Genomic DNA, 16,379 nt, shown 5'->3' on the forward strand with positions numbered 1-16,379 from the left:
TCCTGAAAGAGTCAAACCGAGGATCCGGCACTCCAGGATTCTGAGTCTTGGCCACAAACTCAGGGACGAACCTGAACGTTACCTCCCCCCATCCCCTTGAATGGGCGATGTCGTACGAGAGACCATGAAGTTCACTAACTCGCTTGGCCGAGGCCAAGGCGAGTAGGAAAGCCGTCTTCCAAGACAGGTGGCGATCGGAGGCCTGGCGTAATGGCTCGAAGGGAGGTCTCTTGAGAGACCTGAGGACTCGAACCACGTTCCAAGGAGGGGGTCTCACTTCCGACTGGGGGCAGGTAAGCTCATAGCTACGTATGAGTAAAGAGAGTTCTAGCGATGAAGAAATATCCACGCCCTTCAATCTGAAGGCCAAGCTTAAGGCTGAGCGATAGCCTTTCACTGCCGAGACAGAAAGGCGTATTTCTTCTCGCAGATACACGAGGAAGTCCGTTATTGCTGGAATAGTGGCATCGAGTGGAGAGATACCCCTTCCACGACACCAACCACAAAAGACTCTCCACTTCGCTTGGTAGACTCCCTCAGAGGACCTTCGCAGGTGCCGAGACATTCTCTCCGCAACCTGTTGCGAAAAGCCTCTCTCCGCGAGGAGACGCTGGATAGTCTCCAGGCGTGAAGCCGAAGCGAGGCTACGGCCCTGTGAGGGACACCGGAGTGGGGTTGTCTGAGAAGCTCGTGTCGTGGAGGAAGCTCCCTTGGGAGTTCCGTCAGGAGTTGCAGAAGGTCCGGAAACCATTCCGCGTGATGCCATAGCGGAGCTACTAGAGTCATGGAACAGTTGACCGATAGTCTGGTCCTGTTGAGCACCCTTCTCATCAGACAGAATGGTGGGAAGGCGTACACGTCAATGTTGTCCCACCGTTGCTGGAAAGCATCTTGCCAGAGTGCCTTGGGGTCCGGGACTGGTGAGCAGTACAGGGGCAGCTTGAAGTTCAAGGCTGTCGCGAACAAGTCCACCGTCGGGGAACGCCACAAAGTCAGGACTTTGTTGGCTATCTGAGGATCCAAAGACCACTCGGTACTCACTATCTGCGAAGCCCTGCTCAGACTGTCGGCGAGCACATTCCTCTTGCCAGGAATGAAGCGAGCTGATAGTGTTATCGAGTGGGTTTCGGTCCACCTCAGAGTCTCTACTGCAAGATGGGATAGCTGTTGCGAAAAAGTGCCTCCCTGCTTGTTGATATTAGCCACTACCGTGGTCGTGGTGTTGTCGCTCATCACCACCACGGAGTGACCCGCCAGGAACCGTTGGAACTGCTCAAGGGCCAGAAAGACGGCCTTCAATTCTAGCAGGTTTATGTGGAGGCACTTTTCTGATTCTGACCAAAGGCCTGAGGCCCTCTGGTTCAGAACGTGCGCCCCCTACCCTTCTTTTGACGCGTCCGAAAACAGAGTCAATTCCGGGGGGAGGACGAGAAGACTCACTCCCTTCCGCAGGTTCTCGTCGGCCAGCCACCACCGCAAGTCCGTCTGTTCCAGAGACCCCATTGGGATCAGAATGTCCGGGGAATCGGATCCTTGATTCCACCGGGACTTGAGCCGCCATTGAAGGGATCTCATCCTGAGGCGGCTGTTTGGAACCAGACGGGCCAGGGAGGATAGGTGGCCTAAGAGACGCAACCACGATTGGGCGGGGAGTTCTTTTCGCCTGAGGAAAGGTTCCGCCACCCTCCTCAGCCTTGCTATCCGGTCGTCTGATGGAAAGGCTTTGTGGAGATTGGTGTCTATTAGCATGCCTAGATAAACCAGTCGTTGGGACGGCTGCAGAGAGGACTTCTCGAGGTTTACCACGATCCCCAGATCCTGGCAAAGATCTAGAAGCCTGTCTCGGTGCCGAAGAAGGGTCGACTCCGAGTCTGCTAGGATCAGCCAATCGTCTAGGTAACGAAGGAGACGAATGCCGTTCCTGTGCGCCCAAGTAGAAATCAGGGTGAACACTCTGGTGAACACCTGAGGAGCTGTGGAGAGACCGAAACACAGCACCTTGAACTGGTAGATCTTGTTGTCTAGGCAGAATCTCAGGTAGCCTACTTCCCGGAAGACGGATGGATTGGGATCTGGAAGTACGCGTCCTTTAGATCCAGTGTACACATGAAGTCTTGTGGTCTCACCGCAAGTCTGACCGTGTCTGCTGTCTCCATGCTGAACTGGGTTTGTTTGACAAACCTGTTCAGAGCTGAGAGATCGATGACGGGTCTCCAGCCTCCTGTAGCCTTCTTTACAAGAAAGAGTCGACTGAAGAAGCCTGGAGAGCCGTCCACGACCTACTGGAGAGCACCCTTCTCGAACATGGTCTCGACTTCGGCCTGAAGGGCCAGCCCCTTTGCCGATCCCATGGCATAGGAGCTCAACGACACTGGATTCGCTGTCAGGGGAGGTTGAGATGACGTGAACGGGACGCGATAACCTTGGCCGATCACTGAGACCGTCCAAGCATCGGCCCCGTGTTGCTGCCACCTGCGGACGCAACGCTGAAGGCATCCCCCCACAGGTGGACACGCAGGGGGACTGCCACCCCTAGGGCTTGCGGCCGCCACCCCTAGGAGTCTTGCCTCCCCTGGAGGACTTACCGCCCCTCTTGACCTTGGCTGGAAAGGGCTGGGGCTTAGACACCACTTTCTTAGCTGCCGGTGCCTGTTTGGGAGCCTTACGAGGCTGTTGCTGCTGTTGTGGCGGGGCTGGAGGCTTATAGGGCCGAGTTGTAAGGGCCCTGTGGAGGAGGGACTCCGTGCTGGATTTCCTCCACCTCTCAGCCGTTCGCTCCAAGTCTTGAGGCTCAAACAGGCTCTCCCCCAGAAGGGAAGCATGTCGGAGCCTACACACATCTACGGCGGGGACCTTCGGATGGAATCTCTCGGACACAGCATCGCTACGCTTCATCACCGAGTTGGCCCACAGAGTGGTAACCTGGTGCGCCAAAAACTTGATGGAGCGGGTGCCCAAGAGCAAGAAGGTCTCTAGGGCCTTCCTATTGGTCTCCTTGGACAAGTCCTCCGATCGCAATAGGATGCCCAGAGATCCTAGCCAGAAGTCCAGCCACGAAGTGGCCTGCATGGCACACTTAGTGACCTTCTCGTGGTTAAGGATCCCCGCCGCCGAGAACGACACCTGCCGGGCAGAGAGTTTCTCCAGGGGAACTCCCTTCGCCAGCTCCTCCACAGAGTGATGGAGAGGAAGAGCGAGGTTGTGCTCACCCAGGATCCCGAAATACCTCCTCTGCTGAAGGCGAGGAGGAGGGATAAGCTTGTTCCCGGCAGTGGAACGACTGGAGGAGGCAAGAAGTGCGAGCTGAGCATTGGCCCTAGCTCTGGCACTCTTCAGCCCCCGAGACCAGGGCAGAGCTGCACTGGTCTTAGGGGCCTTCCGAACGTCAAACACTTCATCCAGAATCGTGTCTTTGCCTTCACGGGGGGCGATGACTGGATCCGTAAGTCTGTTAAGTGTCCTTATCAGGCTTAGGACCTGCCAGAAGGCATGTTCGGACTATTGCTGTTCTCCTCCCTGCGGGCTGGCAGCTAAGTCTCCTGCCCCAGGAATCTCTTCCTGGGGTGACACGTGGACATTCCCCTGGGTAGTCGTGGGTTCCTGACGAATCCTTGCAGAGGATTTAGGGACGGTCTTGGAATCCTTGGGTTCCCTCCTGGGAGGGATACAGGATCCCAACAACGAGGTTCGAGGGGCCCCTTCCTCACGAGACGATTCTCCTGCCTGAAGCGAAGTCTCCCCCCCTGGTGCCGAGGGGAAGACTACCGCCCCACTGGACTCACCTGAGGACGGAAAGGCCTCGTCCACGGGAGAAGGAGAGAGTACTCGTGCAGGAGAAGGGACCTTCGAGACCGACCTCTTGGGAACCAACTTCGCCCTAGGGGAAGTCACCACGAAGTCCACTCCTCTCTTTCTCTTCAGCGTAGGAGAGACAGCCGCTGGTTTGTCACCCTGGCCGGCGAGTGCTGGTTTCATAACCCTCACTAACGCCCGTGCCAGCGGACCAAACCAAGTTTGCTGCTCCAAGGACACAGAGTCCGAAATCCTCGCTAAAGAGAAAGGGATCGGGCGATCCTTTGGAGTGGTCACGACGGTACCTGCCTGAAAAGAAGGTGGGGAAGAATGCTGTACTGACCTGTCTCCGTCCTGCACTACCAACCTGTGCTTGGATGGAGGTGATCCCGAGTGCCGTCTAGGAGCACGCGTCCCTGCTGCTACCACCGGCTGTGGAATTCGCCGCGAACGATGGTCGAGCGAGGGCGAATGGTCGCGCGGGAGTGCGGGCGAGCGATCGCGCGGGCGTGCAGGTGGATGATCGCGCGGGCGCACAGGCGAGCGGTCGCGCGGGCGCACAGGCGAGCGGTTGCGCGGGCACGCGGGCGAGTGGGCGCGAGGGTGGGCAGGTGAATGAACACGAGTCCGAGGCGACGAACGCAAGTGTTGGCGCGACGGCGAGGGATCGTGCTGCCGCGTAGGTGAGGAAGATCGCTGGCGATGTAGATCCACAGGCAATCAATGACGAGCTGGTGAGTGCGGTCGCTCAAGTTGGCGATGGCGCGATGTGGTATGTCGACGCACTGGTGTGCGATGGTGAGCAGCATGCGCAGGTGAATGACCGCGTAATGGTAAGCGATGGCGAGCAGCATGCGCAGGTGAATGATCGCGTGATAGGGTGCGATGGTGATCAGCATCCGCAGGAGGGCGATCGTTCAGGGGGGCGATCGTTCAGGGTTGTGCGATGGCGAGCAGCATGCGCAGGTGAATGATCACGTGATGGGGTGCGATGGTGATCAGCATCCGCAGGAGGGCGATCGTTCAGGGTTGTGCGATGAGGAGCAGCATGCGTAAGCGGGCGATCGTGCAGGGTCGTGCGATGGCGAGCAGCATGCGCAGGAGGGCGATCGTGCAATGGCGAGCGATGGCGAGCGGCATGTGCAGGCGGGCGATCGCGCGATGGCGAGCTAGAAGCTGACGAACCATGTTCCTTCAGGTGCGTTCGTTGTCGCTGTTGAATAGGCGATACTAAGATCGCCTGTGCGCGCTGGCAAGCAGCTGAACGCTGGCGAGGAGGTAATCGCTGGCGTGTAGGTGATCGCTGGCGAGCTGGTGATCGCTGGCGAGCAGAAGGTCGACGCGTGTCCTGTGAGAGGACAGCTGGTGCGGCGCGTTCACGAGCAGGAACGGGAAGATCGCTGGCGCGTTGGCAAACATGTGTTTCTGACACACGCGCAGCACGATGTTGCGCAGCCACAGGACCAGGCAGATGGTGAGCAGGGAGTTCAGCAGGAACTAAAGGGTGGTCAGAGACCGCAGGGCGATGGTCCTCAAATGAGCGCTGACGCTCGGAAGAGAGCTGACGAGCAGGAGAGCGCTGGCGAGGGGGGCGAACATCAGGAGAGAGCCAACGAGCAGGTGAGCGTCGGCGAGCAGGAGATCGTCGACGAGCAGGAGAGCGCTGGCGAGCAGGAGATCGCTGGCGAACAGGTGAGCGCTGGCGAGCAGGAGAGCGCTTGTGCGTTAGCACTGCTCGCGTAAGGGAAGAATCCCTTAACCCCGAAGGGACCGTTGCCCGTCGGGTGACGAGTTCTCCAGAAGGCGAAGATCCGGCAGGAGATGGTGAGCGGTCTGCAGAGAGGTTCAAGGAGGGCGGAGCAGTCGGTTGAGGCTGAAAGGAGAGTCCCCCCCGGAGGACGAAGACCCAAAAAGGCGCCTCTTAGTCCCCCTGTAAGGGGAAGGGAGGCCCTTGTGGCGTAGAGGGCGGTGAGCCTTACGGCGGAGGCGGCCTCGGGGGAAATCGTCGGTGGTCCTCCGAAGGGGAGTCTCCGTCAAAACACTTCCCTCAGAAGGAAGCTGGGCAGCAGTCGAGACCGAAGGACTCACTTCCCCCTTCGAAGGATGTACGGAAGGAGGAGGAGAGCCTTGAGAACCATCACCAGCAACAGCACCTGCGGCGGAAGGCCCAGCCACGTCGGAGGCCTCTGTCACCACGACGTCGACAATAGACAGAGGGTCTACCTCTGCTACCACCGGCGACTGTTTAACAGCGGCCCCCAACGAGACAAGGTCAATAAGAGCGACCCTGGAGGGCAAGCCCTTAAGCCCCAGGGACGACCAAATCTGTAAAAGATCATCACTGGATAAGGCGTTATTATCAATAACCTCCCCCGGAGGAGGAGGGGGAACCGCCTCGCTATGGGAGGCGACGCCCTCTCCCCCCACCGAAGGTAGGGAAACAGAACAAGGGTCTGCGCTCCCACTCGGACGACTCTCCTTAGGAGGCGGACGAGGGGGAGCTTCGGAGGAGGTTTGGGCGGCGGAAGAAGAGTCCCGAGAACCTTCCTCCTTCAAGGCTAACCCCGGAGGAGAACGGTCTCTCTTGGACTTCTTCTTACGCCGACGGCCAAACCTCTCCCACTGGGAGGCAGACCACTCCCTGCACTCACGGCACATGTTATCCTGGTCGCACCGTCGGCCCCGACATTAAGGGCAGAGGATGTGTGGATCCGGGTTAACGTCCGACATGAAAGTCCCACAGGACGGCCGGCAACTCCAGGGCATGTACGCATAGTAAAGAAAAAAAAAACTGAAGGTCAACTTCCAACCAATCACACACGCTGAAAAGAAAAAGCAGAAAATTAAAGGCTGTCACGAAGGCGATGAGCAGACACGTCTGATCACCGCCGAGCCAAAAGTGAAGTGAAGCAAGTCACCGGTGTGTGGAGGGGGGAGGGGTAGCAAGCTACCCTTCCCCACCCCCCCGCTAACTAGCGCAGGGGTAATTAACCCTCGTTAAAAACTATTGGCTCGTCATTTCAGCTGCGCTAAAAGTAATACCCTTTGTTAATAGCGTGGTTTGTATTTCGGTTACGGAACAAATAATAATAATAATAGTAATCCCTCGTTAAAATTCCAATGGCTCGTCATTTCAGCTACGCCAAAAGTAATACCCATATCAAATAGCGTGGTTTGTATTTCAGTTACGGAACAAATAAGAAAAAGCCAAATCTCCTTGTGTCAACAATTTGCATTACTGGTAAGTTTTTGTCTCGTGGGTTGGACTTATAGTCAGAGAAGGAGAGACTTTCTCTGTGATTTGAACACTTTGACAACATAAAGCAAACAGTAAAATAAACCTTACATAATCATGAATAAGGACCATAATCGCAACTATTTTGGTTAGAGGTGAGGTGAGATGTGAATACACTCAAATATATTTCACATAATCATGAATAAGGACTAGAATTACAAGTATTTTGGTTGGTGGTAAGGTGAGATGTGAAAACTATACAGTACACTAAAATATATCTTACATAATCACGAATAAGAACTAGAAAAGTACTCTGAGAGGGCAGACCTCCACCACGACAGATTATTTCTTGAAACCAGCTTGCCTTTCCCAGATTCAATTAGGCCATAGGTGTATATGCAGTCTTTGTGACAACCATGTAACCATGTGCCAGACAGTCATAGCAATAAACTGCTAGGCTATATGACCTGTGGGGTCGAGGCAGGTTTGAAGTCTGTGTGACAACCATGTGCGAACTTGAGGTTAAGGTTACGGTTAATTCGATCGAGCAAAACCTTGACCTTTGACCTAAGACTTTCAAAATTGAATCACTTCCACATCTCAATATAACAATTAATCCCTGAAAATTTCACTACTCTATGAATAAATTTGTGGCCAGGAAGTTGTTCACAAACAAACAAACAAACAAACAGACAAATGGGTGAAAACATAACCTCATCCCAACTTCATTGGCAGAGGTAATAGAATTAATTAAACTTTGTGATATAACCCAATAATTCGTACTAATTTAGACACTGCATAATGGGAACATACCTGTTCTCCATTGAGACTGATGCTGTTAATGGGAAAGAATGTACACAGTCCTTCTTTATCATAATGATAAATACCAGCTACAGCTGTGAAAGAGATACGGTCATCCTGACAAACAGATGAACTATTCCATGACTGGCATATTTCCTCTATATTTTTTCTTATTCCATGCAGCTCTACCTGAAATATGCATAGACAATTTAGAGAAAAACAATGATTCAATAAAATGGAATAAAATGTTTACACAATTGTTTCAACAATCAGGGGTCTAGAACAATTTTGATATTTAATATGGTATATCTTTTTAAATACAGTAATAATCTAAAAAAAAAAAAAAAAAATTTTGAACCTCTTGTTTTTTAATGTAAAAACAGGGAAGACAATCAATTGAGATCCCAGTGATATAGTACACTGGATAAAAAAAGAGCATTACTCAGGGACATTCTCTGTGACCAAGTGGCCTACATGGGTACTAAATTGCAGATGTTTATGATCATATGTCACTTGACAAACATGAGGAACACCAATTATGACACTTGAGCACAAAAACGTTGATCCCTCGGTGAAAGTTTTGGCAGGATGATGATTTAGGACAGAAAATTTTCAATACAATAAAAAAGCTCCAACATATTGACTATTTTATTGACAAAAAACTATATATTCTTTTAGGGCTTGTACTCAGTGATATATATCTTTAAATATGATGATATTTTAAAATTTGCTGATAAATAAACACTTACTTACAATAAGCATGAATGACACACTGAAGAACTATACAGTATACTAATGGCACTGTCTAGATTAAGCAGAGCAAAGTAGAGTACTCAAAATACAGTACTAAAACTTATTCTTTAAAGATGCATAGATTCTTGGTCCTAGATGTTAGTATTCACTTATTCCATTTTTCTACCTCTCATATGTAAAGAATAATTTAATGTACTCATCATTTTCAATATCATATACCTGTGAAAAAATCAAAATAACAAACCTCACTTGACCAAGTCCATATGATCCACTTGCACCCAAATAGATTTCAGGCCTTAGATTAAACTAATAAATGAGCACAATAATTAAGGTCTGCCCTTACCTCACAAGTTACGGTCTGGTTTTCTTGAATGGAACTAAGAAAACTATTACTCCCACACTTTTCTTCCTTAGTACAGTGCTTCAAGTAGCTGATAGGCGTAGTGCAGTCAAACAATAAATTGTTTGATTTTGCATTTGCATTTGATGGCAGGGAAGGACAGAAGTAGAGACTGTCAAGAAAAAGTAGTCATTGTGTTAAAATTTAACTCTGTTATAGTTTCCCTACTAGACATATTAATCTTCATATAATATGATAAATAAATTCATATGGGTTACTGTATGTGTCATGAAAATATCTAAATACAGTATTACATGGAAAGCTAAAAAACAAAAAACTTGACACAATAGCATTGCAGTGCAATACTGAGTTAACTGTAGTACACAAGGAATATTATCTAGGAAATTAAATTTATATTCCTGCCTTGTACACACCTTCATTAGGTTCCTAAAATCATTGAGTTATATTGATGAAATTTAGCACTGTACAGTATATCGGCATTGTTCTAGCATCTGAAGGTACAGGACTTTATAATCGCCATGAAAAATTTTATGACAGCCTAAACAAGAAATCACACATTTTCTAACCAATTTGCATTTTTCCTACCCATAAAATCATGAGACCTTTAATAGGAGTACAGTATGGCTTCAGCAAAGCTGGAACAGCTGTTAAGCCTTCTAGCAAGGTAAACAGCTAGCTGTTTGTTGCCCACCTCTTGCAATGTAATTTAAAGGTCTTGGGTTTGCACAATTGGGAAAAATATATATTCATTCAGAAATATGTGTTCTGCTTCTATACGTAATAAAACCCTTTGACCTTAAATAAGACTCATCCTTAAGAGGAAGGAAGTCTCCAAAACCAATCTGGCTGGTTTACTGACCTGCAAAATGTCAATTCACTTAAGTCTTGGAGAAGAGTGAAGGTATTGCCTCCTGTCCACTTCCTAACAACCTAAACATGGAGATGTTGCAGGCATGAAGCTAGGTCCTTGCTAGGAGACTGATAGGCTGTCGTGGAAGAACCTACGTCCGTAAGGATACTTTACTGTGTCTGATCGTACAATACGGTAATTGAGAGATAGGATATGCTTACATTCCATCCTTCCTCCTACTTGTCTGGGAGGATGGGGGAGATACTTTGATGCAAAACTTGTCAGTAAAAATAATTTCTTCAGTCGTGAGGCTTGCCTACATCTAGTGTCCAATCCAGCATATTATGAAGCGACTGCTTCATCACAAAGGGAAAAAAGAAAAAGTGGACAACAGCCAGATATTTTTCCTCTCCTTCTGGACTTATGTCGCAACCACTATGTTCGAAGAGATGCTACATATCCTGTAAGGGACCTAGGTTTTCAACATGACTTTTAGAGTAACTACCACAGGATTATGGATAAGGTTATCCAGGGAATTGTGGGTAAGTTCTCATGGGAAGTAGAGAGTAAAGGTTATCTGTTAGGTTTCAGGTAAATATTCATCTAAAAGAAAGGAAAATTATAAAAAAAGCTAGACTACAGACGTAGTAACTGGATAAAAATAAATGAATACACCAAGAATTTAGAATAAGACAAAACAGAGAACACAGATACACAATGGGACTCCTTTGTAGATATTTATATATAAAGAAAAAATGGCTAAATGTTTACTGCATAGAAAAATTTTACCAAATGGAACTCTACAACCTAAGTGGTTCAACAGAGAAATAGCCAATGAAATAAAAGTAGAGACAGCAAACATAAATCAATGGGTCCACAGCCTTCAATTCATGAAATTTCCAAGCACAAGAAGTTAAGCCTAAAAGTAGATAAACTAGTTAGAAAGGCCAAGATCAATGAAGAGAAAAGAGTGGCCTCAGCTATAAAAGAAAATCCAAAAGATTTTTTTGCATATGTAAACAATAGAAAACCATTCAAAAACATTAGCCCATTAAGAGACTCGGAAGGTAATCTTATAACAAATAATTTGGAAAAAGCCGAACTGATGAATGCATATTTCATATCTGTATTCACTAGGGAAGAATCACCAACCCTCCACGAACCAGCTATCGAATATGAAGGGCCACAACCATTAAACATAATCACCTTTACACTGGATGATGTCAAAAAGAATATAAAAGGACTCGGTAAGTCTACAGCACCAGGTCCAGATGATATTCATCCAAGAGAGATTATAGAACTAGAAGAGATAACCCCACACTTTTACAAAATGTTCCGAAAGACAAACAGCGAAAGAAAGGCAATGTTCCTCCAATCTACAAGAAGGGACGAAAAGAAGAACCTGGCAACTACAGACCTGTGTCTAACTCCAGTACCTTGCAAAATTTTTTAATCTATTATAGTAAATTCAATGGTAGAACATATTTAGAAAAACAATCTTCTGATAGACAGCCAACATGGTTTTAGACCAAAGAAATCACGTGTGATAAATATTTTGGAATTTTTCCACTATATGTATAGCATTTATGACAAAAGCAGGGCAATAGACATCATATACCTAGATTTTCAAAAGGCTTTTGACAAAGTTCCTCATAAAAAATTAAAGGTCAAAATTAGAGCACTAGGCATCATTGAGGAGCCAGCTGAATGGATAAAAAATTGGCTAACAGACAAAAAAAGAGAGATGTAATCAATGGAGAAGCTTTCGAGTGGACAGCTGTTACAAGCGGAGAACCTCAATGATACATCCCTGGTCCATTGCTATTTCTGATCTACATTAACGATATGAATTTAGAAATGATTAGTTGAATAGCCAAATTTGCCCACGACACTAAACTAGACATAAATACTGTGAACTCAGAAAATGTAGATGCCTTAAAAGAGGATCTATTGAAGCTAGGGGAATGGTCCAAAAATGGCAAATGCCTTACAACTGTGGGAAATGTAAAGTCATGCACATAAGTTGTAGTAACCCACAATCAGATTACACACTGCTGGGTAATGAAATAGAAAGTGTGGACCAGGAGAAAGATCTCGATATTATTATTGACAAGGATTTGAAGTTCACCCCAAAAGAGCATAAAAGCTGAAAAGAAAGCACAAAAACTAATAGGTTACACAAAGAGACAATTTAAACACAGAAACAAAGAAACTGTACTACAGCTAGTAAGACCCCATCTAGAATACGGAGTCCAATTCTGGGCTCCAAGTATTCAAAAGGATATAGATAGACTGGAAGCAGTACAAGCTAGGGCCAACAAACTAGTTCCAACACTAAGGCAATTTGGATATAGACGGAGGATGGAACGTTTGAACTTATTTGATCTACAAACTCGACAACTAAGGGGACACTTAATAGAGGTATTCAAAATTCTTAAAGGAATAACAAATGTAGACTACAGAAATCTATTCATGTTTAGCACAAATCTGTCCAGAGGTAATGGATACAAACTGGAATTGAAAAGATACTACACCAATGTGGCAATTTCTTTACATTCAAAATAGGAAATACTTGGAATATACCACTAGCAGATGTGGTAAACAGTAACACAGTAAACAAGTTCAAGAATAAGTTAAACATAATCATAACAACTCACTAAATGCTTAAACTAAATTGCTCTACCAAAGAGCAAAGGGAGTCTTCGCGGATGGACTAAAGTCTTTGAGACATCCAAAATTCTTATAACTCCTTGTAACTCTCTCTCTCTTAACAGTAACAAAATACAAATGCAATTATACAAATTAAACATACAATTACAGGTTATCAAAAAATATATCCGAGAGTCACGGATATCGTATACAACTACCGAGCAAGGACCACTGCCTCGTAACAAACGGGTTAATGATGAATCTGCTTAATGACGGGGTTGTTGCCCCCTAACCCTGTTGTTATTGAAAGAGTACCTGTACCCGTAAAAAGGAAAAAGGGCGGAAAGGCTGGCTAAGGTATCCAGAGGAACTGGTGTGGGATAGTGACCCAAAAGAAGCCGACATCCTTGGATCTGGAGAGCAGCTTACTGGAAGATGTTCTAGAGTTAGTTCTGGATCAACCGGAGGCAAACGAATCTTTCGATGGCAATACCCAAGATGTAAGGAGCCTTTCTGCCATGCATGAAAGTGAGGAGTCACTGATCTAGTCAATGCTCCAGGTGAGTGTGGTAGAACATTCCTTGGCTTCCTTGTGTGGAGCCAATTTGAGTTGTTATGCAACACAACTGGGAAACTAGTAAAGCCTGTTAGGAAGATAGCAAAGGTAGGTTGAAAAGCAGGTATTTTACTTCTATGAACCACTTCCCTGAGGTGTTCATTTACTCCAGGTGTGCCCAATAATCCTTGGATTTGTCTGAGAATGGAAAGATCCCAGAAGATGGTGATCAAGAAGATATGTCAATCAACCACCACATCCGATTCCTTGTGTTTCCTGTTCCACTGAAATCAAATGAAAGGAATTTAGTGTTATGTACAACAGTCCTACAGCAATCACCAGTTTGGGAGCCCGTGTATAATAAATGCCATGACGTCAAAAGTTTAAGAGAACGGTGGTACTATACAGCAGGAGCAACCGTTCTACTTCCCAAAAATCTGCTGGAACAGTTGTTCAAATGCATTATCAACATAATCCTGTCCTCCATTTCTGCCTGGCCATTCAGCTGGCTTACCAACTGAATGCAATTCTCAGACTGTGTCATAACAAGGTCACCTGTCTTAGTCCTGGAGTGCTGCCTTCTGGCGGAAGAGAGGAAAAAATCAATTATCAAGAAAATCCAAAGAGATAAACCTCGATTGAGTAGGTACCAGAAAGGAATGAATACCTTAGGTTTAAGACATTCCAAAGTTTATGACAGACCAAAATATGCGCATCTAGATGTATATATACTACAGGTTCAATGGGCAAGTATTCGTCCTGATGGCCAAATGTACTTTTTCTATCTTTTTACCCAACCTCATGTTGAACAAGGACTCTATGCATTGGCAGCCTGTAATAAAAGTTCAGTACTTTCCGTCTTCCTGATGGCAAACTGTACTGCATTTGCCATCATGCTTTTGAATGGGAAGATCAGTCACCAGTCTCCAGTCAACATTCCCATTGGAAGAGTTGACAGTAAAGACCTGGAGAACCATCAGCACATGCCTCTCCCTTGTAACTTTTTTTTGGTGACTGCTGTGTTAGAAAGCTCTTATTCTTCTGCCTGTTTGGGAATGTGAAGATGCGGGTTGAGGAGAATTTTATGACTGCATAAAAAAAAAACATTGTACTTGAAGCTGCTCGTCTGATCCTGGAGATAGTTTCCATGGCAAGAAACTTTGGGGCTAAGAACAAAGTGTCCCCTTGCCTGAGACTTAATCGGATCTCTGCTGTTGGTGACTGCAATCGATGGACAGTGATGGGATTATCTAAAACATTTCTGGAATGTCCCGAGGAAGGAGAGGGATGATGACAGCTGCTATAATGCAATAACCCAATATGAGACCTACCTCTGGTCGCAAGAGCATGATGTACTGTACTAGTACCAGAAATCCTTCTCAGGGCTGAGAGAGAGAGAGAGAGAGAGATAGAGAGAGAGAGAGAGAGAGAGAGAGAGGAGAGAGAGCATTTATTACTGGTAGTGCCTGTGCTTGTTCTAGTAAGGAATTAGATCACAAACACTCTGGAATGAGAAAAAAGGAAAACATTAATCAGTCAGATTAAAAACGGGGTGAAGTTCATGCGTACAGATGTTCAGCCGAAGTTGAAAGTGAGGTGTGCTCTACTTGCTGGGTGGGCATGGCCTACATCCCAACTGACAGTCAACCATTATTTACCTTGTTAAAAGACTAATGGCAGGTTTCAGTTTTGCTGGCCATACTCCTATTAAAGGTACATGGTTTGTATTGTGTGTAGAAACAAATTAAAATATATTTTGAGATCAGGACATAAACAGCAATGAGGACAAATATTAAATGAAGCTCTGGGTACTACCCTCTACCAGTAGTTAAGTGTTTCTCTTACAGATGTTGCTCCTGGATGACAGAACCAACAGGGAGAGGTATATAGGGGAGGAGGAAGCTAATTTTGCCTTTATTATTTAGTTTGGCAAGCAGCCTCTTCGATGTTGTTAGCACGGTGGCTATAAGGTAAGACTCAGTGAAACACAGTAATACCCATATCCCTAAGGATTTCATATAAGAACTCTCTACTTACTGACTTGATTCTACAAATATCTAATACTACATAAAAAAAAAAACTAATATGAAGCATTAATTTATAAAGAATTAGAATATTCTACACTGCATATTCTATAATGTCCAAGCATACCTAAAAAATCCAATCGCGCTGATGGCAATCGAAGACAGAAAAACTCCTCGGTGAATATGAAAGCAGTCCACAAGAGCCCCGGAACACGTCTTGGCAAAAAGACCAATAAAAGTAGGATGGCATAAATCAAACTTATACCAACAATGGGGATTCCCAGTTGACGAGCATACACGGGTAAAAAAGGAACCACCGGTGCTGTGCCTGAGGAGTGAGTGAGGAAGAGGTTGTATAAGTCAACATTACAAAAATCTTCATGATAAACTTTGGATTAGGTGTATTGAAAAAAAAATGTACAAATAAAAGCATTATAAAAATAACCTAGTTTTCTCACTCTTTCTTTCAATGATTCAACACCTACAGTATATCATACCATTAGCATAAGTTAAGTTACTATCAGTTTTGTCCACATGAGATTACAAATAAGTCAATCTCAATGCCCCCTTTTTCAAAATACTGAATATATAAGTAATGTATTAAAAACCTTTCACCCTACATTTTTGTGCTGTTTCTAACTCTCTGACTTACATAAAATTCAGCCTTGCAGATTTCAGTCATTTATTTTCCACTGGCATACGTCATACTTCCCAAATCCAGTAGACTTGAAGATCTTACAATCACTACATAAGAGGTTTTAAATCACTTAAAAATCCATGTTTAGAAATTAAAGGCTTTATAGATATATGTGGACAATGTAGCTTATGACAAAATATGGTATATACAGCATTTTATACCATTTGATGTAAATATAATTTTTACTTCAATTATACTGAATACAGTATCTAAAAATAAATGCAAATTTTTAAAAGTAATTTATATTTTTCCTACTATACAAACCTGAGTCCTTTAACAAAGGTATGATTTTAGCTCAGTTAGATTGCTCATTAAACTTTTAACGAGATAGTGGTAGTTACAGGCAGGTAGAGGTTCCGCCCCACCCACCTGACAGTTACTTATGCACTCAATTCTGACCTGTACCAACCGTGTGTCACACAATTGTACATAATTCCTTTTGTATATAATATGCTTGTATCTTCGCTCTTCCCTCGCACTCAAACGAACATGAAATTTCATGTCTGCTGTTTTGCTCTGACATTGGCTGTCTCTCGAACATGTTGTGTCCTGTTGCCTTGAGGTTTTGTACATTAAAGGGGGGTGTTCCTTAATAAACAGCTCAGTCGTTTCCAATCTGCCTTTGATTTCACAACTCCTCTCTCGGCCCGTCACATTGGTG

General features: G+C 45.8%; 1 protein-coding gene and 1 pseudogene across 1 annotated transcript in view; both read right to left on the reverse strand.

Moving 5' to 3' along the window:
* The window catches only part of LOC137625415 (leishmanolysin-like peptidase), a 362,803-nt gene that overhangs the window by 255,457 nt on the left and 90,967 nt on the right, over positions 1–16,379 (reverse strand). The window lies entirely within an intron of this gene.
* LOC137625424 (major facilitator superfamily domain-containing protein 6-like) overlaps positions 1–16,379 on the reverse strand; it is a 139,319-nt pseudogene that overhangs the window by 76,836 nt on the left and 46,104 nt on the right.

This window comes from Palaemon carinicauda, chromosome 32, assembly GCF_036898095.1.
Source record: "Palaemon carinicauda isolate YSFRI2023 chromosome 32, ASM3689809v2, whole genome shotgun sequence".
NCBI lineage: Eukaryota > Metazoa > Arthropoda > Malacostraca > Decapoda > Palaemonidae > Palaemon > Palaemon carinicauda.